The following is a 25390-nucleotide window of genomic DNA, read 5'->3' on the forward strand; positions in this document are numbered from 1 at the left end:
TCTTCGCACCATAAAACATAACAGGAATTCATTCTTGACCATTGGGCTTGATGATCCTGCATCCCCGTAGATGGTGAGGTTAATGTGCACAGGCGCTCAGTACATGGCTTTCTCTTGTCCTCACCACAGTTATGGACACAGGCATGTACATGGAAGGACACCATTTTACTGAAGCAAACCAGTCTAGGTCACACAGCTGATAAGCAGCACAGCTGGATCTCAAACTCTTGGCTCCTGGTCCTGCCCCTAGGAGCCACAAAGGGCTCCCCAGATGGGAAGCTGACACTGGCTTTGGGGACACTACCTCGCCTCCATGAATCATCTCACCTTTTCAAGGCCCCCAACTCTGTTCACTGCTGCATCTTTCCCTGCTCTCTGCTCCACTTATAACTGGGGTGACCCTGGCCACCTGCTAGGCCCTCCCTGCCCAGAACACCTGGGGCCGTCAACCATCTGGGTGTTGTCCCAGGGCTCCCAGGAGAGAAGCTAATGAACTATTTCTCTTAAAATGCTCTCCTCCCTGTGCTGATTCATAGGGGCACATGTATAGCAGCACTTTCAATAATAATTTCAACAAATTATGGAAAGAGCCTAAATGTCCATCAACTGATGAATAAAGAAGATGTGGTATATATATATACAATGGAATACTAGTTGGCATTGACAAAGAATAAAATCCTGCCATTTGTAACAATGTGGGTGGAACTGGAGTGTATTATGTCAAGTGAAATAAGTCCGTCAGAAAAAGATATCAAACGTTTTCACTCATATGTGGAACTTGAGAAACTTAATGGAGGACCATGGGGGGAGGGAAGGGGAAAATGTAGTTTTGAATAGAAGGGAAGGCAAAGTATAAGAGACTCTTGAATGCAGAGAACTGAGGGTTGATGCGGGGGTGGGGGGAAATGAGTGATGGGCATCGAGGAGGGCACTTGTTGGGATGAGCACTGGGTGTTGTATGTAAACGATGAATCATGGAATCTGCCCCCAAAACAAAGAGCACGCTATATACACTCTATGTTCGGTAACTTGACAATAATTTCAAAAAAAAAAAAAAAAAAAGTCAACTATGAATATCAGCAGCCAGACAGTTGCCAGATGTTTCAAGAATACCCACGAGGGAGGATGTTTACATTCATGCCAGTATGGCTTGTCTTTTGTGTGTTCGATACCCATGATCATTGTGCTGACAGCCCCTGCTCTCTTTCAGACAGTGGCCACTCAAAGACATGTACATTTCCCACCAGCACGCATTTTAGTGACCTCACTTCTGAGAGCTGAAGAAACAAATGTTACACATTTTGGAGGCTACTTTCTAGAGTGGTTCATTCGCACAAAATTAAAGCTTCGTATGTGAATTCGTGTGAATTGCATTGTGGGTGTATTTGCTCCTACAGTGCTGGTTAGTCTAGTTTTTGTAAAATGATATGTGTTCTTTTGGGGACCATATCCAGGACTTTAGCATTCTTTTAGAAATAATTTTCATAGTTCTTATTGATTGATTTAGGTGCAATACCGTGAAATAGGAATGTGAATTCCTTTCATTGGCTACTTGGAGCTGTGTATTCAAGGAACTTAAAATCTCCTAGATGTCATCAGCATAGAGAAGATCACCTGATTAGGCAAATCTTTATTTACTTCAGAAATCTGACACTTCGAGCTGTGATTCAGAATCAAAGTAAACATTGAAAGAAAACCTCAATGTTTTTAGAAAGTGAACTAGAAGTATATTTTGGGGGAAATAACAATCCCAAGTTTATAATAGTCACTACTCCTCTAAGTCCCTATCTGTAAACATCTATCCATATAACATTATCAGTTGTATCTCTAGTACATTTTTTATTGTTACTTTCTCCCATTCTTGCATAAATTTTGGGCATATTTTTGGAGATATTCCAAAGGAGTTTCTTTAGATACTTTACGAATGTACAACAGAAGTCATTGACTTCTTATGTTTAATATTATTGAGTTTTCTATTTTAACCTGGTTTATAAATACTTAACTTATGTTAACTACTTGAAAAATATTAGAATTTGCCTGCCTACCTTCCTACCTTACTTCCTTCCTTCCTTCCTTCCTCCTTCCTTTTTTCTTTATTTCAGGATTTAAAAATAATCCCAGTTCTAAACTTCAGTGTGGAACCTGGGTTTAAAAAGAAAAAGTCAGGGAAATGACGATTTAGTGCATTTTTAAAAAATGTCTGTATTATCAATTTTCAAAATTGAATAGGTTCAATGTTCATTTAGGAAAATGTAAATCGATTTGGGGGTCAAAAATAAGCTATATAGGGGCGCCTGGGTGGCGCAGCCGGTTAAGCGTCCGACTTCAGCCAGGTCACGATCTCGCGGTCCGTGAGTTCGCGCCCCGCGTCAGGCTCTGGGCTGATGGCTCAGAGCCTGGAGCCTGTTTCCGATTCTGTGTCTCCCTCTCTCTCTGCCCCTCCCCCGTTCATGCTCTGTCTCTCTCTGTCCCAAAAATAAATAAACGTTGAAAAAAAAATTAAAAAAAAAATAAGCTATATACATTGTGCGTTTTAACGGAAATGTTTGTGAAGTATCATGACTTAAATAGGAAATTCTAATTTTTTCCTATTTTTTAATCCTGTGAATTCATTAGGCAAAATTAAATGATTATTGTGATTTCATTGGAGTATTATTTTAGTATGTATCATGAACACTGGGTTTTTTACTAACAATATGTTTTGACAACAAACTTAATTTTGTTTCTTCCTCTCTTAGAACCTCGAGAATATCAAGGTAAGAATTCAAGCTTTAGTTTTCTTTGTAATATTTTCTCAGTACTGGTGTTTGATGTGGGTTTTTCTCATGTTTGTTTCTTTTTGAGGAAGAGAGACAAAGTGCGAGTGGGGGAGGGACAGAAAGAGGGAGACACAGACTCCAAGGTGGGCTCCAGGCTCCCAGCTGTTACCATAGAGCCCGATGTGAGGGCAGAACCCACAAAACATGGGATCATGGCCTGACCCAGAGCTGGACACTCAACCAACTGAGCCACCCAGGCACCCCTTGATGTGCATTTTCATTCAACTAGGGATACATATGGTGATTTCTGATGTCTAATTGGCATGTTAACTCTTGAAAATCTTTCTCTTCCCTGTTTGGGGCCTAAGTGACAATGTGGAGGGGAGTTGCCATCCCTTAAGATAAGAGATCACGAGGAGGAACACATCACCAAAGTAGAGGGAATGAAATGAGTGTAATTTTACATAGAAATGGTTAGGAAACACGTGATGATATGAGCCTGAGGTGTGGAGTGAGCACTTTGCCATGACCCGGCTCTTGCTGAAATGTGAAGATAAGAAAACCCTTTTTGAGTCTATCAAGAAGCCTAAGCTTAGAGAAGAAGCCACATATTGCCAGGCAGGGTGTGTGTCACAAGAGAGGTTTAAACCAAGGTTTTGAGTCTGAGGTGCAAGGAGCCGTCCATGCCAGGGAAGAATGAGAAGTGAATGTGACACAAATGGGGGAAATGTACTCTGCATGGGCTCCATAGACTGTGGTGATGCTGTGGTGCTGTCTGTTGAGAGCCAGGGTGGCTGCCCGACACGTAAGGAGCCCTCAAAGGCTGGTGTTCATCCCTTTGAATGCAGTGGTGGTGGTGGGGAGAAGAGTGATCTCAGGGCATGAGAGCTCTCACAGTGGGCCGGCCAATAGAAGTTTGCACTCTGTGGTCAGATAAGAGAATTAATCCCTGTTAGAATCCCTGTTAGAACAGGAGTCTGTTCTAGAGCTTACGTGTGCTATCCACCTGTAATTGGGTGCTTCCTGTGTGTTGAATAATATTCCTTTAAGGTTGGAGGGTAATACTCGCACGTCGGGATGAAAAAAGTTTGTCTTCTTGGAATTGCCATTAATCCAGATCCTTCAGCCACTAAGTGTAAAGCTGAGATGGTACCCGTATGTTTGATTCCAAAGACCTTGTCCTCCAGGGCTCCTGGCCTAGGGTTCATGAAAGGCAATCTGTGAGCAGGAGGAAGTCATCCAAGACCTTTGAGTAGTCAGTCAGCAGCAGTTTGAGCTTTCTTTGCGTGGAATTCCAAATAGCACCTGGGGGTGTGAGTGGCTCAAATCCAGACTAAATGAGGTTTTTTTTTGTTTTTGTTTGTTCCTTTATTTGCTGGGACCTCTCTGTGTACCTTAATACTTGGAGGAGAGAAACGTAAGTTGATAGGATTTGATTTTTCTGTTTCATCTCTGGTGGTGACTATTTAAAGGGACTGAATTTTCCAAGAAGGGTGCTTCCAGATAAGAGAGAAATTAGCAGAAGATATTTTATTGCATTTCTCCATTTTGGACAATATTTTAAATAGGAATCTCATTGAAATAGGCTTTCTTCGCTTTAAAATGCTGCTGAAACTTGATTTCTTCAGACACACGGGAAAGCTAAACTGTTAGTTACACCCACCTGTCAGGTTATGTGTCTGTGCGGCTAAAACACTGGGATTATTCGATATAACTGGTTTGGTAACAACCTCAGAAATTGTTTTTATCTCCTTTTAGTTAGTTTACAGCAAACAACCACGAAGATCAATAATTTTAAGAAAGAAAACAAAGAACTTGCTGAAGATATATCCACTTGGGAATAGAAGGTAGCATTGCCCTTTCAAATATTTTGTGTGATTTCATTTTGGTTACTTCCACTCTGGTAGAGCATCCTACTGACCTATTTCATGTGTTCTATAAACAGTCCCAATTGAAGACAAGCTTCACAAATGTAAAGAGCTACCTCTCTATTTGTGAAAGGAGTCACACATTAGTAAACAGGTTTATCTAGCATTATGGTTTTTTTTTTTTTTTTTTTGAATTCTGATTCCTTTTCCATGTTTTGTAAAACAATGATTTAAAGAAACATCTTCAGGAAACTAAGAGAGAACGGAAGTTTCTCTCTGATGAAGCTCTTAAATGGAAGGTAAGAATCCCTTCTTTGCCTAGATTGCATTCTAAAAACACAAGTAAAATAATGAATTATTATTACTCATTCAACAGGGTTTGTTAAAGGAGAACATCAAAAAAGTTGAGCACTTTAATGAAAATTTAAAGAATACCCTTCAAAGTGTACATGCTACCTTGCTATCTCAGAGAGAGAGAGGAATGTGAAGAATCAGGAAGTGCTAAGACTTGGCTGCTGAGTTTTACTGTAATTTGGCTTTGGAGAGTTTTTTCATTGGGTGAGGTGAGCACAGCGATTAGCTTGCCATTTACCACAGTAGAGAGCGGGCCTCTGGGAGTCCAACCTCCTGTGCAGGGACCTGGAATTTCACTATGACCACCATGATGACTTTTGCCATTTCAAGGACTAGAACTTATCTTTTATGTTCACAACTAATTATCACATCATTCAGCTCTGCCCTCTAAGATATATAGAAAATTCTCAAAGATAGTTGAGAGATAATGGGGAAAATGTAAAGTGTATAGTCCCTTCCTTTTTTTAAAAAAAAATTTTAAATAATTCTTTATTATTATTATTATTATTATTATTATTTTACTGAGAGAGGGCATGCAAGTGGGAGAGAGAGGCAGAGGGAAAGAGAGAGGATCTTAAGCAGGATGCACACTCATCGTGGAGCCGAACACAGGGCTAGATCCCATGATCCTGGAGTCATGACCTGACCTGAAATCAAGAGTCTGACACTCAACTGACTGAACCACTCAGGTGCGTCATAGTCTCTTCATTTCGTAATGCTGAACAGTGAATTTTCAACATGAATGGGGAAAAAGTGTGTGTGTGTGTGCACACACACACATACATATGTACATAAATATATATATTCCAACAAGAAAACCATTTATAAGCTATCTGACGTGAACTATTTCCCACCATCTTTATCTTCTCCTAGTTATATTTATGCCTCAAGGTCTTTGTTTATTGCAATGCACAATCCTGTTGTGTTAGGTGCACTCAAATTTTTGTGCAATCATTACTTATGGAAAGTGTTTTTCTCTTATCTGTCTTACTTAAAAATGCAAGATGAAAATGGTGAATTCGAGCATGTAGAGTTGAGAGTCTTGAGGTCCAATAACTGTCAACTGGAAAGTATGCTGTCTGTTGCGGAGAAATCCCCATATTGGTGACAATGACTTTGCATTGGAAAGGGAAAGAGTGCCTTCCTGCCTTCACGGTTCTTGCCCTTTTCCTATCTCACCAAAAACAAGTCTCAGGTCATGTGCACACTTAGAAAGCAAATCCATGTTTGTACAGAAAATAAAAAGGCCCTGGAAGACAAGTGTAATGCATTGAGGTCTGTGAAAGCAACCAAAGAAGGAAAAGTCAAACAGCTGAAGGACAAAGCAGGCATCCTTGAAGAATTCTGTGAAGGAAGAAGAGTGGCTATAGAAGAGTAAAGTGTTCATGTGAGAACTATCACAAGTACTGTTGTATGAATGAATGTGGCAGTCAGTAGAGATAATTAAATTTCTTTTGGAACTGGGTCCAGAGTATTTTTGCCAAATGCATTCAGAATTGTGCCTGTCCTTCTTACCTTGCTTTCTGTCACCCGCATTTTCCTTTCTGTCCTAAGTGCTTGTCACACATTGTGTCATGTATTTGGGGTGGAAGAGGGAAGGTATCAGCATTAATAACATTGATGTCTGGATCTGCTTGGGATCCATTTCCATTGGCGCATGGGTTTCAGTCCCATCACGTTGTCTTGTCATCCAGGAATTAGGTCATTTTTGTTCAGGACCAGACATAGGTCAAGAATGTGTAGGGAAAAAATTAATTATCTTGATGCAGAAATAATAGAAATTTATTTCTGGAAAGTGGGTAGGGGTGCCAGTAGTACTGGATCCCTGCATCAATTCTGCTAGTGAGATTGTTCACAGCAGGCCCAATTCCTAAGGAAGCTGAGTTATTTCATGTCCCCTGATTTTTTAAGTGTAACTGCTCTGAGTCTTCACCAAAGCCCACAGCTTCACTAGGGCTCATCTTTGCTGGCCGCCTCTGAACTACACATGTTTCCTTCTAAGTCCGTGCCCATAAAGTTGTTCAGCTATTTTGCAGTTCAGTTGTCTGTCCCCAAGTTCATTCATGAGTCCTGGGGAGATTGGTTCCCACTGCCAGGCTGGCTTTGTCCTGGGATTCCTTCTTCTCCATCTTGGTCACATGTGTCTTCATGGGGTCATTAGAAATTTGGTGCATTCGCTCACATGTTTCCTCCTTTGTACAGTATTTCCTTTTGTTCTCAGGAGGAGATCAGGGCCTTTAGAGTCCCTCATTCACATTGAAAAGGAAATACTTCCTTCTCTTCCCTGGAGACTCAGCTTCTGTTAGTCCTTCCCACACCTGGGGTGGAGCCTGCTCTGTCTCACTGGCATCTTGTTTTTATCATTTCTAAGCTCTTTTGGGAAGCACGTACAGCACCCTGGCCACCTTTCTATTTTCAATCCCTTACAACAGAACCACTACATTCCAGCCACTCCAGAAAGCATTTGTTGAAGGACTGCCTGAGATGCCGGAAGGAACTGCATGTGCCTTTCTCTGTCTAGAGGTTTGGTGTTAGTTTCTAGGAGTCTTTCAATTTTGCATGTGACTCTTGAATACATCCATTACCAAGTTGAAACCCTTTAAAGCAACACCATGAACAAAATAGTCTGAGGGCAACACAGCAAGCCAGCCTTTCTAAGCATTTCCCTTTGCTGCCTTCACTGTCAATGAACTGAGTCTTGTTCAAGTACATTGGCTCCATGAAGTTGATAGTTTTCCATCTGAAATCTGTTTCCTGGAGATAAACCCAGACTGTGTGACAGTTCATATCAGGTTCTACTTCAGGAGATGTTGCTGCTCTAAGATTGGCCTTTTCCTCCACCAGGATATGTGAAGGTGGACACAGGGGTTGTACTCCTGGCTCTAGCGATGTCTGGGAGGGAGCTGCAATGTTGGGGAAGCCATACCTGGCAGGTCGTCTTTCAAGGTGATTGTCTGTGTCAGGGTACAACTTCTGGACTGAGAATCAGGGCTCCCCATGGAGGTCTGAGACTAGTGATGATCCCTTGCTTCATCCTAATGGGTATGGTTGGTCAGACACGGTTTTTCATGCTGAACTAAAATGAGCCTTCACCATTTCAAACAAAAGACCAGCTCTGGGAAGGCACAAAGTGCAATGTTATTTGATGACTTTATGATGAAGGAGAGGAAACAGGTCTGAGAGCAGAGACATGGCAGCAGGCAGAGGCTTAATTTTGTTTAACTTAAATGGGGTGTTCAGTTCATTTCTCTCACTGTGTTGTCAGTCCGTGCATTTATGGGTGAGGTGGGGGAAGGGATATTTGCATCTAGGCCTTCAAGAGTGCTGGGAGGTAAAAAGGCAGAATTTGTGGACCTTGGCTCCTGGACTGTGTATATGTCTTTCCCATCTTAGGAAGCTGAAAATGACACAGTGTGAACTGGCGGCAAAGAAGAATCAGCTGGCAGCTGCAGGGGAAATGTGAAAATAGCTATGAAAGAAATAAACAAGTACAAGTGAGTTCAGCTACTAATTACCAGCAGCTCATGAACCTCTCTTCATTTTTTTTGTTTCTAACCTTTTTACAAGGTTAAAAGTCGATGTTTAGACTCAACATACTAATATAAACAAAACTTCAGAGGACATATGCATAGATTATTAACAGATAAAAAGGTAAGATTTAGAAAGAACAAAACAATTAACTTCATCAACATTTCCAGATTTCAAGCAATGGCCAGACTGTGTGGAAACTTCATCCATGCCAACGTTCCTGGGGGGTGGTGTCAAGTATCATAATCTGTAGGAAAGCAGTGTGTCTTAGAATGAATCATACCATCAACATGGTAGTGCCATTTCATGGCCCTGGTCTTTGCAACCCTAGGAAACGTGGTGAAGATCTAAGTGAAAGGACGAAAGAGCTTTATGATGAAAGACACTTGTCACATGATGAATTAGGGCACAATTGAAAGGGGGAAGGAATTATGTGAACTCTGAACCCTACAGTCATGGAATGAGTTAGGAAAGGATGGAACAACAGTTTTGATCCTATTGTACATTTACAATCATGTGAAAAGTGTTTCATGTGTAAAATTGTATTAAGGGACACATAGGAGGATGATGAGAACATGGGCAGATTATTGAAAATCATACCCAATATTGGGCCTTATCTGACAAAAGCAACTATAACTCACAGGCAACAAAATGGACAAAGACAAGAACAGCTTCAGCAGGCAGAACTCACCTTCAGACACCAGGGACCCTAAGCTCTGCCTGACATATTGAACCCTTAGTACCTCATGTGGGTGAGTGTAGTGGCCCTTGGAATTCCTAAACATGGACTTTTCATTGTTGCTTTTCAGATCGGAGTTCATGAGAAGAATGCTCAGGACAACTGGGTAAGTGTTTCCTTTTTTCCTCCTCTCCCTCTTTGGCGCACAGTCTGGCACGACTGAAGGTGGATGTGTTTTTCTCCCCCAGGTCAAGCCTCAGATCTGGGAGAGGGAAATGGCAGAGCAGAGCCGGGAGGTCGCCCGCTTGAAACACAGGTGTGGGAGCGTGACATGAGTTTTTATGGGTGTTTTGAGGGATGACAGCTGTGTTGTTTAGTGTCTAGTCAGAGGACGTGGCATTGCAACTCTTATAGAAGTCCATTCTTTTTCTGTATCCAAGACTGGATGGGATGGAAGGAAAGAGGCTGCTTGAAGGATACAGGAGGCAGAGACCAATGCCTGGAAGTCCAGAGACGCAGAACCCTCCGAGGAGAGGTAAGGAGCAGATGGTGATGTGCAGCAGCCTAATTTCTGCGGCAAAGCCTTTTCCTGTGGGTGATCATCGTGTGTCCTGGACAGAACCACAATTACTACCTAAAGACAGTAGGTGGTCTGAAGGGGTGACAGGAGGGTGTTCTCCTCTGGTGCCCCAGCCAGCGGAGCACCTGTCCCTGTGACTGGTGGAGCTCAGGCCCCTCCCCTGACTGTGGACCCTCCCACCTCCTCCAGCATCCCCTAGCTAAAGAGAGGAGCCTGGAGGGGATGATGGGACATGGGCCTTAGCTTTCTTCCCACCTTGACGCAATGTGAAGACTTTATTTTAGTTTTGTTTGAGGAGAAGTTCATTTCGTTACTATTTTTAACGTTGTCATTTTTATTTTATTTTTTTCTTGAACCATAGCCCTACGTTCCTAAATTCAGGCTCCATATAGCTTTGTCCTCTGATGTTATCAGGGCAAGTCTGCAGCTTCACTGCTAAATACCCATCGTTTTTCTTTTCTCGTTTATATATTAGTATAAGTACATTTCTATTCAGATATAGTTATATAATAATTTCCAATGTAGAAGGCAGCTTATAGATAAGCGAAAAGACTGAACAATCCACCTGGAGCCTGAAGAAACATACCCAGGTTGAGCATTCCCTGATGATACACCCCAATCAGTATTCTCCATTTACCCTTTTTTAAAGCTCATTTATTTTGAGAGAGAGAGAGAAAGAGAGAGAGAGAGAGAGAGAGAGAGAGAGAGAGAGAGAGTGTGTGTGTGTGTGTGTATGTGCGCGCGTCTGTGAGGAGCAGAGAGAGAGGCGGGGAGAGAGAATCTCAACACCGTCAGGGTGGAGCCGGATGCAGGGCTCGAACTCACAAGCTGTGAGATCATGACCTGAGCCAAAATCAAGAGTCAGATGATTAACTGACTGAGCCACCCAGGCATCCTTATTTTTATTCTTAATCTGTAATGAAATGGTGATTTCCCATAATGTATACTGAGAAACCTCTGTTTAGGTGATGACTTCTAGATTGCTAGTTGAGCCTGACCTGTCTACAGTTATTTGATTAATTGCGAAAAACATGAACTAGGGCACGGTGAGGTCTTTATCAAGGTGAGGGGATGGTTCTCCCCCTTATCCTTGGGGGTCACCTGAGGCATGTGGGATACCCTCTGCCTCTGGCCAAGGACCTGTGTGTAGGGAACAGTTTAAGATATTGGAGGAATGAGGTGAGGGCTTCTTCTAATTTCACACAGTCCACTAAAGTAGAATAAACCTCTATCCCTTCCAGGGTCCTTAGCAGATCCAGAAACTGGTGCAAGCTCTGTGAGTTACAGCAGCTCTGACTGTACAAAGAATGCAGACAAGGACAAGGTAAATCCTGGGACCATTCTCAGTCGTAACACTTTCGGGAAACCCTCATCTGTCTGTACAGCACGCTCTCCTGGCCTAGCCTCGTTTTGTGTGTTGTGTGATATGCCTGCTTGTTATTTGTTTTCCAAATGCACACTCTTAACCTAGGAGCCTACAAGCTTCTCTATTTTCAGCCTGTCATCTTTTTGTGGTAAGTTTAGAAGCCCAAAGCGCTTAGAGGCTGAGTACCCTAAAACTTTACCGTGTGTTTCTGGAAATAACGAGAGGAGGATGACCCCATATTCCAAACAGACGTCTCCTGGCCTGGGTCACCCCTGCCAGACCTCAACTCTGTGGGAACAGTGTGGCTGCTGTGTCTTCCTTTCTTGATTCTGGCTAGGAGATTAACCTGCTAGAAAGTCTACTGTATTGTTTAAAATTGAAAAATGCAAAACCCCATAATTACTCCAACTTTTTATTTTGAGCCCTGTGCAATTTAAAAATTTTTTTAATATTTATTTATTTCTGAGACAGAGAGAGACAGAGCACGAGTGGGGAAGGAGCAGAGAGAGAGGGAGACACAGAATCAGAAGCAGGCTCCAGGCTCTAACCTATCAGCACAGAGCCCAACGCGGGGCTTGAACTCACAAACCTTGAGATCATGAACTGAGCTGAAGTCAGTCACTCAACCGACTGAGCCACCCAGGTGTCCCTGTGCCCTGTGCGATTCAGAGTGGTCTTAGACAAAGTCATTATCATCACTCATCACCTTCCCGTCTTTGTTGGTAAATGAGTTGTCTGGAATCCTTCCAGCTATACCTTAGGTAAAAATAACCTGAACATTGTGTCCTTCGATTGTGTTCATATGAGCAGTTTCTGGTTGTGTCCCCAGTCACTGTTAGAGCTGATACAGTCTCATGACACATCCCAGGAGTTTTATACCAGAAATCAAAACACACTTGAATTAATTCTGTCATGTGAATTTTTACCTCTTGTTCTCTGTAGGACTTAATTACTCTGTGTCCTGTAGTATGCTTAAAATCAGAATTCCCTATGAATTAAGATGAACACATCTGAGCTTTGGAGACATTCACCACAAGTCACTTGTTCCTTACAGAAGACTCTCATTCCCCTGCAAGATCCCAGGCATCCTCCACTCCCCAGAGGTCTCAGAGGCCTTTGACAACACTTCAAGAGGGAAGACTCTTTTCAGGGAGAGGAGCAGAGGAGGCAAAGTGAGGGTCCGGCTGCAGAACTTTTCGTCAGGAGTGGCTGTGATTCCACGAGCAGAATATGAGCCATTTATTTGCACTAATTTGTTGTGTTCCTAATATATCAAAAACAGAGCATCAGGAGTCACTGCAGAGGACGGATGCAGGGTGAACTGGGACATAGATGCCTGCCTGTCTGGAGAATGCTGCTTCATTACTATGTAATTACTTCTGTTAACCCTCTAGGACGGGACCCTTGCCATTTTACTTCCGCAGACATGGGCAGTGATGTGTGGTGACAGCAGTTCCACCTCTTGCATCTACTACCCCAAGCTGAAGGTGGTATCCAGTGGCAGGGACAGAGTTTTCAGGTACTGATGCTACACTCTTGGATCCTGTTGGCAGAGAAGGTGGCAGGTGCTGACACGTTCTTCTCTGGGTTAAAGCTGCTTTGGGTATTGGTTCTCTTTTCTGGCATATGCACGTAGCTGTCACTTCTGTTCTCCAGGACAGTGTGGATCCATGGGGACTTCCTCCATTAACTGGAAGATTCTGCAGACAAGGACCCTAGACGCACCCCCATGGGCTATTCAGCACATCCACCTCCTGAACCTTGGTGGCCCTGGGGTCACTCCGAACCCTCCACCAGCAACACTTGGTAAGATGATCTGAGCGGTATGAGTTGACTTGTAAAGCACACTCATTTTTGTTGGTGTTAGGTCTTTGGCCAAGGTGCAGAGGTGGTACCACAGACCATTATGATGCAAGGGGAATGTGTCTGCCGCCATTACCACATTCCTTGTGTTTCATGATCGACATATCATCTTTCTGTCATTTCCTCCACTCTGTGTTGGTACAGGTGTCTCTCGTGGAGAAGGAATGGGGCTGTATGCAGAAAAGCAGACATAGCGGTTCATTAGAAATGCCCTGCCCGCGGGCTGGGCTCTGTGAGGCATGAGGCACAGCCTAATGTATATCCATGTACTCGAGCCCCAGCCATCCATCATTGTTTGATGAGTGATGAAAACATCTGAATCAAGGCTTTTACAAGTCTTCGTCAGGGTTTACAGGATGGGTGTTCCACTTCTTGGGGATCACCTGAGGGATGAGGCACACCCTCTGCATGTGATTTGTGATCTGACTGGAGCAAAGAGTTTCAGTTGTGTGAGGAATGTGAGGAGGGTTTTTTTGTTTTGTTTTGTTTTGTTTTGTTTTTAATCCCCCAACAGTCTACTCAAATCAGAGTAAATGTCCATCCCATCCAGGGCCTTTAGCATATCCAGGAGCTGGTGTCACCCCCGTGAGTGATACCAATACTGACTCTACCAAAAGTGCCGAGAAGTACAAGGGAAATGCTCTGGCCATTTTCAGTTCTAAGTCTCTCCTGACACCCACATCTTTCTGTACAGCACACTCTCCTGCCAATGTCTCTGGTTTCTGTGTCATATGATATGTCTGCTTGTTTTTTTATGTTCCAAATGCACAACCTTTACCGAATAGTCTACGGGCTTCTCTACTGGCCACCTGGCATCTCTTTGTGTAAGTTTACAAGTTAAGTGTGCTTAGGGGTGAGGACCTTAGGGCTTTTCCAGTGTGTTCCTGGAAATAAGCCAAGGTGGATGATCCCACACTCCACTTGGAAGTCTCCTGGCTTGCCTCATTCTTTCTGGATCTCCTCAATGTGGCATCACTGCTCTTGCTGTTTCTTCCTCTCCTGTTTCTGTCAAGGGTTTTAATGTGTTCAGAAAATCTGTGGATATCTCTACAACCTGAAAATGCAAACTCCCTTCACTGCAACTTATATTTTTGTATGTGTCATATAGAGTGGTCTTAGCGTAACTTTCATATCCATCAGCATTCAATCTTTTTGTGGTAAACATGCTGTCCAGAATCCCTTCAGGTGTGCCCTGGGTATGAACATTCTGAACTATAAGAGGTGACATACTTGTTGTAGAAAACACGCACTGAAAGTTAAGTTGTGAAGAGAAAAAAATCCAAAATGACCTGTGTGGCAAGTCCCCACCATGGTCTTCACTTGGGTTCACATGAGCAGGTTCTGTGGTGTCCTGTGTCACAGGTACGGGTAAAACACGGAAATTTACACCAGAAATCAAAGTGCATTTGTGTTAATTTTGTTAATTAGAATTTTAGCTTATATTTTTAGAGGACAAAAGTACCCTGCAAATTTTACTCTACTTAAGCTGAGAAGTACCTCTGAATTAAAATAAATTAGCTGAGCCCAATTAACATGTATAGGCGAAGTGTTTCTCTAAGAGCATGCTTTTTTCCAGATTCTCTGCAGGACCTCAGGCTCCCTATCGCTCCATGTGTCTCTGTGCCACTGGATAGCACTTCCAGAGAGGAGGAGACCCTACTGTCAGGAGAGCAGCAGATCGGGCACAGGCGGGGGCTTAGAGGCAGAGCTTTGAGCCACAAGGGCTATGATTCCCTGGGTGGAAACTGGGACTGTCATTCCTTCTCATTCTATAGTTCTTCACATACACAGTAAGCAGCCTTTGTGGCGGAGGGGTATAAACGGTGGGGGGTGACTGTGGACTTAGGTGTCTTCCTATGGGGAGTATGCTATTTTATTAATTTAGTATTCACTCCATAAATCCTCTAGGAAAAGAGCCCTTGCTCTTTTCACAGTGGTCACAAAGAGGGGACAAAGGAGCTGGGACAGAGGAGCTGGGTGGCACCATTTCCCTCCTCTGCCCCCCAGCATAAACACAGAGCCACCTACCGGAAACAAGGCAATTCCCACACTGACTGCCTAACCTGCTTACACCAAGCCCCACCTTCCTGTGCTCTGGCGAGACTGGCCTTCTAGGTCAAGCTTGCCTCGGTCCCAGAGGAGCTGGCCCCTTCTCCAGAAGACCAGCAGAAGCCCCTGACCACAGCACCTCTCTTGACCAGACAGTTGTGCAGGGCTTCACTTCTAGTGGCAGTCGTTCCAAGTCTCATTTAACAAGCAGATCAGAGCAGACCTAGATAAAACTCCCCACGTTCCGGCCAAGGACCATACATTGCCCATACGACTGGCCTGAAGGATAGTGCAGCCAGAACACAAAACAGTGCACGCAACACACACCACAGTCACTCCCTGATGTGCCTGGCCCTGGACACTAGATGACATCCTCTTCATAAAGCCATTTATCTCACAGGCAGGTAACATAAGGAGCTTTTGGAACACAGAGAAGGCAAATACTCAGCCAAAATGCCAAGACAAGAGGAATGCATCCCAAATGAAGGAACAAGATAAGGTTATGGCCAGAAAATGGAAGGAACACTTCCAAACTCATTCTATGAGGCCAGCATTGTCTTGAGTCCAAAGTGGACAAAGATTCCACTAAAAAGGAGAACTACAGACCAATTTCCCTGATGAAACTGAATGCAAAAATTCTCACAAAAAATAAGCAAACCAGATCCAACAATACATAAAAAGAAGTATTCACCATAATGAGGTGGGGTTTTTTCCTGGGATGCACAGCTGATTCAATATCTGCAAATCAAGTGATGTGATACATCACATTAACCAAAAAAAGGATAAGAACCACATGATGCTCTCAATAGATGCAGAAAAAGCATTTGACAAAATACAGCCTTCTTTCTTGATGAAAAAACCCTCACGAAAGGAGGGATAGAAGGATCGTGCCTCAACATCATAATGTCCATATGTGAAAGTCCCAAAGCTAATATCATCTTCAATGGAGAGAAACTGAGAAGCTTTCCCCCTAAGGTCAGGAACATGACAAGGACTAAAACATAAATTAAAAAAAAAAAAAAGAAACAGTACAAGAGATGAAGATGGACACTATCTCATAATAAAGAGGACAATCAAACAATAAGATCCAACGATTGTAAATTTTTATGCATCCAACATGCAATCACCAGATATATGAAAGAATTAACAACAAACATAAAGGAACTCATTTATAATAATGATAGTAGAGGACTTTAACACATTACTTACATCAAAGGACACATCCTCTAACAGAAAATCAACAAGGAAACAGTGGCTTTGAATGACACACTGGACCAGATGGGTTTAACAGATATATTCAGAACACTCCATACTAAAATGGCCGAATACACATTCTTTTCAAGTGCACATGGGACATTCTCCAGAATCGATCACATTCTAGGTTACAAATCAGGCCTCAACAAGTACACAAAGATGAGATCAGACCAAGCATCTTTTCTGACCACAAAGCTAGGAAATGTGAAGTCAACCACAAAAAAAAGGGGGTGGGGGAACCACAAATAAAGGGAGGTTAAACAACATGCTACTAAATGAATGGGCCAACCAGGAAATCAATGAGAAAATACACTGGTAAAAACTTTAGAATGTGGCAAAAGCAGTCCTAAGACAGTATATAACAATACAAGCCTACCTTAAAAAGCAAGAAAAAATCTCAAACAATCCAAACTTACAATTAAAGGACGATAAAAAGAACAATCCAAGGCTAAAGACAGCAGAAGGAAGGAAATAATAAAGATTAAAGCAGAAATAAGTGATACAGAAACAAAAAACAGTAGACCAAGTCAGTGAAACCAGGGGCTGGTTCTTTGAAAACAGTTATCAACTTGAAAGCCTCCTAGCCAGACTTATCACAAAGAAAAAAGAAAGAATTTAAATAAATAAAATCACAAATAAGAGAGGAGAAATAACAGTCAACACCACAGAAATACAATTAGAAGACAATATTATGAAAAACTAAATGCAAACAAATTGGACACTCTGAGAGAAATGGATAAATTCATAGAAACACATAAACTACCAAAACTGAAATAGGAAGATATAGAAAATCTGAAACCAGAAAGAAATTGAATCAGTAATTTAAAAAATATCTCCCCAAACACAAGAGTTCAGGGCCAGATGGCTTCACTGATGAATTCTACCAAATATTTAAGGAAGAGGTAATATCTATTCTTCTCAAATTATTACAAAAAATAAAAAAGAAGGAAAACTTACAAATTCATGTTATGAGACCATCACTACCCTGATACCAAAACCAGATAAAAACGAAAACGGGCGCCTGGGTGGCTCAGTCGGTTGAGCGTCCGACTTCGCCTCAGGTCATGATCTCACAGTCTGTGAGTTCGAGCCCCACATCGGGCTCCGTGCTGACAGTTCAGAGCCTGGAGCCTGTTTCGGATTCTGTGTCTCCCTCTCTCTCTCTGACCCTCCCCCGTTCATGCTCTGTCTCTCTCTGTCTCAAAAATAAATAAATGTTAAAAAAAAAATTAAAAAAAACGAAAACTGCAGGGGCACCTGGGTGGCTCGGTCGGTTGACTGTCCAACTCTTAATTTCTGATTAGGTCATTGTCTTGCGGTTCATGGGTTCAAGTCCCACATTGGACCTGCGCTGACAGTGCAGAGCCTACTCAGGATTCTCTCTCTCCCTGTCTCTCTGCCTCTCCCTCACTTTTATGTACTCTATCTCTCTAAGTAAATAAATAAACATTTGAAAATATGTTTTTAAAAATTTTTAATAAAAGTGAACGCCAATACCCTGATGAGCATGTATGCAGAAATTCTCATTAAATACCTTCAAATGAAATTCAACAATACATTAACAGAACCATTTCCCATAATCAAGTGGGATATATTTCTGGGCTGCAAGGGTGGTTCCACACGCACAGATCAATCAACATGATGCACCACAGTAAGAGAAGAAAGGATAAGAAAAATAAGATGCTTTCAACAGATGCAGAAAAAGCAACTGGCAAAATGTCACATCCATTCATGATAAAAACCCTCAGCAAAGTAGATTGAGACTCAACACACCTGCACATAATAAAGGTCATCTATGAAAAACCCACAGCTAATCTCATCCTGAATGAGGAAAAATTGAAAGCTTTTCCTCTAAGGTCAGGAACAAGACAGAGATGTCCCCTCTCACCACTGTTATTCCACATAGTACTGGAAGTCCCGGACATAGCAATCAGACAACAAAAAGAAATAAAAGGAATCCAAATCAGCAAGGAAGAAGTAGAACTTTTGCTATTTGTAAATGACATGATGCTCCATACAAAAAACATGAAAGAATCCCATAAAAATTGCTAGAATTGATATATGAATTCCACAAGTCACAATATACAAAAATCAATGTACAGAAATCTATTGCATTTCTATAAACGAATCATGAATTAACAGAAAGAGAAATTAAGGAATCAATCCCATTGACAGGTGCACCAAATACCACAAGATACCAGGAATAAACCTAAGCAAAGAGGTGAAAGGCCTGTACTCTCAAGGCTATGAAACGCTGATGAAAGAAATGGAAGAGGACACAAAGAAATGGAAATACATTTCATGTTCATGGATGGGAAGAACAAATACTGTTAAAATGCCTACTCTCCTCAAAACAATCTATACATGTAATGAAATCCCTATGACATTAACAAAATTTTTTTAAATATATGAAATTTATTGTCAAATTGGATTCCATATAACACCCAGTGCTCATCCCAACAGGTGTCCTCCTCAATGCCCATCACCCACCCTTCCCTCCCTCCCATCCCCCATCAACCCTCAGTTCATTCTCAGTTTTTAAGAGTCTCTTATGGTTTGGCTCCCTCCCTCTCTAACTTTTTTTTCCCCTTCCCCTCCCCCATGGTCTTCTGTTACGTTTCTCAGGATCCTCATAAGAGTGAAAACATACGGTATCTGTCTTTCTCTATATGGCTTATTTCACTTAGCATCACACTCTCCAGTTCCATCCACGTTGCTACAAAGGGCCATATTTCATTCTTTCTCATTGCCACGTAGTACTACATTGTATATATAAACCACAATTTCTTTATCCATTCAACAGTTGATGGACATTTAGGCTCTTTCCATAATTTGGCTATTGTTGAGAGTACTGCTATAAACATTGGGGTACAAGTGCCCCTATGCATCAGCACTCCTGTATCCCTTGGGTAAATTCCTAGCAGGGCTATTGCTTCGTCATAGGGTAGGTCTATTTTTAATTTTTTGAGGAACTTCCACACTGTTTTCCAGAGTGGCTGCACCAGTTTGCATTCCCACCAAAAGTGCAAGAGGGTTTCTGTTTCTCCACATCCTCTCCAGCATCTATAGTCTCCTGATTTGTTCATTTTGGCTACTCTGACTGGCGTGAGGTGGTATCTGAGTGTGGTTTTGATTTGTGTTTCCCTGATGAGGAGCGACGTTGAGCATCTTTTCATGTGCCTGTTGGCCATCCGGATGTCTTCTTTAGAGAAGTGTCTCTTCATGTTTTCTGCCCATTTCTTCACTGGATTATTTGTTTTTCGGGTGTGGAGTTTGGTGAGCTCTTTATAGATTTTGGATACTAGTCCGTTGTCCGATATGTCATTTGCAAATATCTTTTCCCATTCCGTTGGTTGCCTTTTAGTTTTGTTGGTTGTTTCCTTTGCTGTGCAGAAGCTTTTTATCTTCATAAGGTCCCAATAGTTCATTTTTGCTTTTAATTCCCTTGCCTTTGGGGATGTGTCAAGTAAGAGATTGCTACGGCTGAGGTCAGAGAGGTTTTTTCCTGCTTTCTCCTCTAGGGTTTGGATGGTTTCCTGTCTCACATTCACGTCCTTCATCCATTTTGAGTTTATTTTTGTGAATGGTGTGAGAAAGTGGTCTAGTTTCAACCTTCTGCATGTCGCTGTCCAGTTCTCCCAGCACCATTTGTTAAAGAGACTGTCTTTTTTCCATTGGATGTTCTTTCCTGCTTTGTCAAAGATTAGTTGTCCATCCGTTTGTGGGTCTAGTTCTGGGGTTTCTATTCTATTCCATTGGTCTATGTGTCTATTTTTGTGCCAATACCATGCCGTCTGGATGATTACAGCTTTGTAGTAGAGGCTAAAGTCTGGGATTGTGATGCCTCCTGCTTTGGTCTTCTTCTTCAAGATTACTTTGGCTATTCGGAGCCTTTTGTGCTTCCATATGAATTTTAGGATTGCTTGTTCTGGATTTGAGAAGAATGATGGTGCAATTTTGACTAGGATTGCATTGAATGTGTAGATAGCTTTGGGTAGTATTGACATTTTAACAATATTCATTCTTCCAACCCATGAGTACTGAATGTTTTCCCATTGCTTTATATCTTCTTCAATTTCCTTCATCAGCTTTCTATAGTTTTCAGCATACAGATCTTGTACATCTTTGGTTAGATTTATTCCTAGGTATTTTATGCTTCTTGGTGCAAGTGTGAATGGGATCAGTTTCTTTATTTGTCTTTCTGTTGCTTCATTATTCGTGTATAAGAATGCAACGGATTTCTGTACATTGAATTTGTATCCTGCAACTTTGCTGAATTCATGTATCAGTTCTAGCAGACTTTTGGTGGAGTCTATCGGATTTTCCATGTATACTATCATGTCATCTGAAAAAAGTGAAAGCTTGACTTCATCTTTGCCAATTTTGATGCCTTTGATTTCCTTTTGTTGTCTGATTGCTGATGCTAGAACTTCCAACACTATGTTAAACAACAGCGGTGAGAGTGGACATCCCTGTCGTGTTCCTGATCTCAGGGAAAAAGCTCTCAGTTTTTCCCCATTGAGGATGATGTTAGCTGTGGGCTTTTCATAAATGGCTTTTATGATGTTTAAGTATGTTCCTTCTATCTTGACTTTCTTGAGGGTTTTTATTAAGAAAGGATGCTGAATTTTGTCAAATGCTTTTTTTGCATCGATTGACAGGATCATATGATTCTTATCTTTTCTTTTATTAATGTGATGTATCACGTTGATGGATTTGCAAATGTTGAACCAGTCCTGCATCCTAGGAATGAATCCCACTTGATCATGGTGAATAATCCTTTTTATAAGCTGTTAAATTCGATTTGCTAGCATCTTATTGAGAATTTTGGCATCCATATTCATCAGGGATATTGGCCTGTAGTTCTCTTTTTTTTTTTTTTGCTGGGTCTCTGCCTGGTTTGGGAAACAAAGTAACACTGGCTTCATAGAATGAGTCTGGTAGTTTTCCTTCCCTTTCAGTTTTTTGGAACAGCTTGAGAAGGATAGGTATTATCTCTGCTTTAAATGTCTGGTAGAATTCCCCAGGGAAGCCATCTGGTCCTGGACTCTTATTTGTTGGGAGATTTTTGACAACTGATTCAATTTCTTTGCTGGTTATGGGTCTGTTCAAGGTTTCGATTTCCTCCTGTTTGAGTTTTGGAAGTGTGTGGGTGCTTAGGAATTTGTCCCTTTTTCCAGGTTGTCCAGTTTGTTGGCATATAATTTTTCATAATATTCCCTGATAATTTCTTGTATTTCTGAGGGATTGGTTGTAATAATTCCATTTTCATTCATGATTTTATCTAGTTGGGTCATCTCCCTTTTCTTTTTGAGAAGCCTGGCTAGAGGCTTATCAATTTTGTTTATTTTTTCAAAAAACCAACTCTTGGTTTCGTTGATGTGCTCTACAGTTTTTTTAGATTCTATATTGTTTATTTCTGCTCTGATCTTTATTATTTCTCTTCTTCTGCTGGGTTGAGGCTGCCTTTGCTGTTCTGCTTCTATTTCTTTTAGGTGTGCTGTTAGATTTTGTTTTTGGGATTTTTCTTGTTTCTTGAGATAGGCCTGGATTGCAATGTATTTTCCTCTCAGGACTGCCTTCGCTGCATCCCAAAGCGTTTGGATTGTTGCATTTTCATTTTCGTTTGTTTCCATATATTTTTTAATTTCTTCCCTAATTGCCTGGCTGATCCATTCATTCTTTAGTAGGGTGTTCTTTAACCTCCATGCTTTTGGAGGTTTTCCAGACTTTTTCCTGTGGTTGATTTCAAGCTTCATAGCATTGTGGCCCAAAAGTATGCATGGTATGATCTCAATTCTTGTATACTTATGAAGGGCTGTTTTGTGACCCAGTATGTGATCTATCTTGGAGAATGTTCCATGTGCACTCGAGAAGAAAGTATATTCTGTTGCTTTGGGATGCAGAGTTCTAAATATATCTGTCAAGTCCATCTGATCCAATGTATCATCCCGGGCCCTTGTTTCTTTATTGACCATGTGTCTAGATGATCTATCCATTGTTGTAAGTGCGGTATTAAAGTCCCCTGCAATTACCACATCCTTGTCAATAAGGTTGCTTATGTTTGTAATTGTTTTATATATTTGGGGGCTTGGGTATTCGGCGCATAGACATTTATAATTGTTAGTTCTTCTTGATGGATAGACCCTGTAATTATTATATAATGCCCTTCTTCATCTCTTGCTACAGCCTTTAATTTAAAGTCTAGTTTGTCTTATATAAGTATGGCTACTCCAGCTTTCTTTTGACTTTCAGTAGCATGATAGATAGTTCTCCATCCCCTCACTTTCAATATGAAAGTGTCCTCAGGTCTAAAATGAGTCTCTTGTGGACAGCAAATGGGTCTTGTTTTTTTATCCATTCTGATACTCTATGTCTTTTGGTTGGCGCATTTAGTCCATTTACATTCAGTGTTATAGAAAGATATGGGTTTAGAGTCATTGTGATGTCTGTAGGTTTCATGCTTGTAGCGATATCTCTGGTACTTTGTCTCACAGGATCCCCCTTAGGATCTCTTGTAGGGCTGGTTTAGTGGTGATGAATTCCTTCAGTTTTTGTTTGGGAAGACCTTTATCTCTCCTTCTATTCTAAACGACAGATTTGCTGGATAGAGGATTCTTGGCTGCATATTTTTTCTGTTCATCACATTGAAGATTTCCTGCCATTCCTTTCTGGCCTGCCAAGTTTCAGTAGAGAGATCCGTCACGAGTCTTATCAGTGTCCCTTTATATGTTAGAGCACGTTTATCCCTAGCTGCTTTCAGAATTTTCTCTTTATCCTTGCATTTTGCCAGTTTCACTATGATATGTTGTGCAGAAGATCGATTCAAGTTACGTCTGAAGGGAGTTCTCTGTGCCTCTTGGATTTCAATGCCTTTTTCCTTCCCCAGATCAGGGAATTTCTCAGCTATGATTTCTTCAAGTACACCTTCAGCACCTTTCCCTCTCTCTTCCTCCTCTGGAATACCAATTATGCATAGATTATTTCTCTTTAGTGCATCACTTAGTTCTCTAATTTTCCCCTCATACTCCTGGATTTTTTTATCTCTCTTTTTCTCAGCTTCTTCTTTTTCCATAATTTTATCTTCTAGTTCACCTATTCTCTCCTCTGCCTCTTCAATCCAAGCTGTGGTCATCTCCATTTTATTTTGCAGCTCATTAATAGCATTTTTTAGCTCCTCCTGGCTGTTCCTTAGTCCCTTGATCTCTGTAGCAATAGATTCTGTGCTGTCCTTTATACTGTTTTCAAGCCCAGCAATTCATTTTATGACTATTATTCTAAATTCACTTTCTGTTATATTGTTTAAATCGTTTTTGATCAGTTCATTAGCTGTCATTATTTCCTGGAGGTTTTTTTATGGGCAATTCTTCCATTCCATCATTTTGGATAGTCCCTGGAGTGGTGTGGAACAGCAGGGCACTTCGCCTGTGCTGTCTTGAATAACTTGCATTGGTGGGCGGGGCCGCAGTCAGACCTGATGTCTGCCCCCAGCCCACCGCTGGGGCCACAGTCAGACTGGTGTGTACCTTCTCTTCCCTTCTCCTAGGTGCGGGATTCACTGTGGGGTGGCGTGGCCCGTCTGGGCTACTTGCACACTGCCAGGCTTGTGGTGCTGGGGATCTGGCATATTAGCTGGGGTTGATCGGCCAGGTGCACAGGGTTGGGAGGGGCAGGCTCAGCTCCCTTTTCCTTTGGGTATCCACTTCGGGATGGGCCCTGCGGCACCGGGAGGGAGTCAGACCCGCCGGAGGGATGGATCCGCAGAAGCACAGCGTTGGGTGTTTGCACGGTGCACGCAAGTTCCCTGACAGGAACTGGTTCCCTTTGGGATTTTGCATGGGGGATGGGCGAGGAAGATGGCGCTGGCTAGCGCCTTTGTTCCCCACCAAGCTGCGCTCTGTTGTCCAGGGCTCAACAACTCTCCCTCCCATTGTCCTCCAGCCCTCCCGTTTTCCGAGCAGATCTAACTTATAACCTTCCAGATGTTAAGTCCCGCTTGCTGTCAGAACACACTCTGTCCAGCCCCTCCACTTTTGCAAGGCAGACTCAGGGGCTCCTCTTTGCCAGCGGGCTGCCCCTCCACCCCGGCTCCCTCCCGCCAGTCCATGTAGCGCGCACCGCCTCTCCGCCCTTCCTACCCTCTTCCATGGACCTCTTGTCTACGCTTGGTTCCGGAGACTCCGTTCTGTGAGTCTTCTGGCAATTTTCTGGGTTATTTAGGCAGGTGTGGGTGGAATCTAAGTGACCCGCAGAACGTGGTGAGCCCAGCGTCCTTCTATGCCACCATCTTCCCAGAAGCCTCCAACAAAATATTTTTCACAGAACTTCAATGAATAATCCTAAAATTTGTATGGAAACACAAACGACCCCAAACAGCCAAAACAAAACTTGTAGAAGACAAGCAACGCTGGAGGCATCACAATTCCAGACTTTAGGTTTTATTACAAAGCTATAGTGATCAGAACAGTATGGTACTGAGGGAAAACACACACACACACACACACACACACACACACACACACACACACACAGATCAATAGAATGGAAACCCAGAAATGAACTCACAAGTATATGGTCAAAGTGGGAAAGAATATCCAATGGAAAAGATAGTCTTGGGGTACATGGGTGGCTCAGTCACTTAAGCATCTGACTCTTGCATTCAGATCAGGTCATGATGTCAGGGTTCATGAGTTTGGACCCCACGTCAGTGCAGAGCCTGCTTGGGATTCTCTCTCCTTCTCTCTCTGTCCCTCCTCTGTATTCTCTGTCTCTGTCTCTCTCTCTCTCAAAAATACAGATGGCCAACAGGCACATGAAAAGATGCTCAACCTCACTCATCATCAGGGAAATACAAATCAAATCACACTGAGATACCACTTTACACCAGCCAGAGTGGCTCAAATGGACAAATTAGGAAACTACAGACGCTGCTGACAAGGATGTGGAGAAACAGGAAACCTCTTGCACTGTTGGTAGGAATGCAAACTGGTGCAGCTCTCTGGAACACAGTGTGGAGGTTTCTCAAAAAATTAAAAGTAGAGGTACCCTATGACCCAGCAATAACACTACCAGGAATTTACCCAAGGGATA

At 42.2% G+C, this 25390-nt stretch overlaps 2 protein-coding genes and 1 long non-coding RNA gene across 31 annotated transcripts in view; 2 read left to right on the forward strand and 1 right to left on the reverse strand.

The window, feature by feature from the left end:
- The window catches only part of LOC147571616 (uncharacterized), a 624145-nt gene that overhangs the window by 322039 nt on the left and 276716 nt on the right, over positions 1-25390 (forward strand). The window contains exon 1 of one of the 28 annotated variants that reach the window (XR_015247236.1): positions 11078-11092. The exons of the other annotated variants lie outside the window; for them this stretch is intronic. The gene's annotated coding sequence lies outside the window, so the exon portion shown is untranslated. Of the gene's footprint in view, positions 1-11077; positions 11093-25390 lie in introns of those variants that run through there. 28 annotated transcript variants of the gene reach the window in all.
- The window catches only part of LOC147571620 (uncharacterized), a 382686-nt gene that overhangs the window by 42738 nt on the left and 314558 nt on the right, over positions 1-25390 (reverse strand). The window lies entirely within an intron of this gene.
- Positions 8286-10472, forward strand: LOC147571623 (uncharacterized). The gene is made up of 3 exons (XR_015247218.1): positions 8286-8475; positions 9319-9504; positions 9629-10472. It is a non-coding gene; the product is annotated as an uncharacterized LOC147571623 (long non-coding RNA).

Source organism: Puma concolor, unplaced genomic scaffold, assembly GCF_028749965.1.
Source record: "Puma concolor isolate L17-30 unplaced genomic scaffold, mPumCon1.1.hap2 unalloc_scaffold_14, whole genome shotgun sequence".
Taxonomy (NCBI): Eukaryota; Metazoa; Chordata; class Mammalia; order Carnivora; family Felidae; genus Puma; species Puma concolor.